The sequence below is a fragment of the Arachis ipaensis genome, chromosome B05 (assembly GCF_000816755.2).
Source record: "Arachis ipaensis cultivar K30076 chromosome B05, Araip1.1, whole genome shotgun sequence".
Taxonomy (NCBI): domain Eukaryota; kingdom Viridiplantae; phylum Streptophyta; class Magnoliopsida; order Fabales; family Fabaceae; genus Arachis; species Arachis ipaensis.
In genome coordinates, this window is record NC_029789.2 from 25,697,234 (window position 1) to 25,699,244 (window position 2,011).

The following is a 2,011-nucleotide window of genomic DNA, read 5'->3' on the forward strand; positions in this document are numbered from 1 at the left end:
TTATAGAGTTACGTAGCTCCATGTCTTTGCTGATATATGATTTATATCTTCCTAGATTTTTCCTGAACCCCAATGCTCCTACAGCACCACCATCTTATTATTATAACATCTCTCGTCAAAATTATTTAATTATTTGATTTCTTTTCCCATTATTGCTTACCGTTCTGTGTTTTTTTTTTTCTGACAAGCTTCTTAGGTATTAAGCTATATCCAGTACCATGAGATGATGATGAGAACTTCTTAAACCACAACCATTTATTCAGCCTCAACCAGAACACACACTATAACACAACATCTCATAAATTTTGTCACCTTATAATTAACTTAGCTTTCACTAGCTAGTACACATAAATAATATACAAGAGTTCTTTTTTTTTTTTTAATTTTATTTTAATGCTATTTTAATTTTGTTTGGTTATTATTATATGCTAGATGAGAAACAAGATATAATGGAGTGGTACCAGCATATCCTTAAGGTGAAAGCGAAATATCATCATATGACTGTTTGAATATACTGTTCCAACACAGTAGCCAGTGGCGACTAGCATCTTTATATATTAATTAATTTGAGTTGTGATATCTAGTAGTTTAATTAATATGGTAGCTAAACTAATTAACAAATACTTAAATAGTGAAAATAAATTTTGTTGTACAATTTTATTTTTGTGTTAAAATTAGTGGCATTGGTGATGCCACAAGGTGTGTAAAATTTTGTCACATACAGCACTGAAAGTTGATGGGAATTTTTGTTGATATTAGGTAGGGAAATTGAATTTGTGACTATACTTGTTATAAGAAGTGTCATATATATAGATATAGTTTATTTTTTGCACATGCTGCAAGGTGTCAGAATATACATTAGTATTCTTAATTATAATCTTTATATATTATTATCCAAACTTATTCACTTAAATTAAAATGTTGGATGATTTTAAAGAGACCTTGCAGGAAGGTATAAAGCTATACAGTTCCTCCCTCCTTAAGCCTTGTTGCTGCATTGCTAAAGAAGACACTACTGATCATTCTCTTTCTTTTTCTTTTTCTTTTTCTTTTCTTTAATTTGTCCCCTTTGTTTTTCTTTTCTGCTATATAATATTATTAGATATAAATTAAAAATAAATTAAATAATACATATATTTTTATAATAACTGATTTTTAATTGATGTTTAGTATATATCAGTATTGCAAATTAGTTTCACTTATATATATTTGAGAACATTAACATGTAGTGTAATAATTAGGCAAATAAGCGACTGAAGAACATTATTATATATTCCAAAACAACTGAAATAATGATGATGAGGATGAATAAGTGCAGAAAAGGAAAAATTCAACGACACAATCTAGAAACTTAAAAAAAAAATTTGAAGATATATATAGACATAGACATAGAGATAGAAAATCTGTATCTCTATCTCTACCTGCATTGCATTGCAGCCACTTGCATATTGATATAATAAATCTCTGCACTCAAAACATGCATCTGCAAGTTTACATAATGACCAAAAGGAGGGAACTCAATTACCTTTCATTTTCATTTCCCCTCTGACACACACCACAAAAAGCTTCACATACCACCATCCTTTGACCACCACCACCATCCACATTTATATATTAATATTCATTAATTAATTAATTAGTTTCACTCACTCACTAATTAACTATATTATTATGACATCATCATTTGCCATAATAGGCAGTCCTGATGTCATCATGGTAGTTTTCTCAACGATTTAAGTTATGAAAAAGAAATATATAAATCATTATTTTAATATTTTTTATGAAAAAGTTTTTTTGAGTTTAATAAGAATTAAATTCTAGATATTTTGGTATTATAATATAATTCTCTGAAAAGTTAAATCTGTTAAGAAAAATGAGATACATTAACACTTTGTTTAGATAGATAATAGAAAAAAAAATGAGAAGAAAGAAAATAAAAAAATAAAAAAATAAAAAATGGATTATTTTATGTGTTGTTTGAATAAAAAAAATTAAAAAAAAATTATTTAAA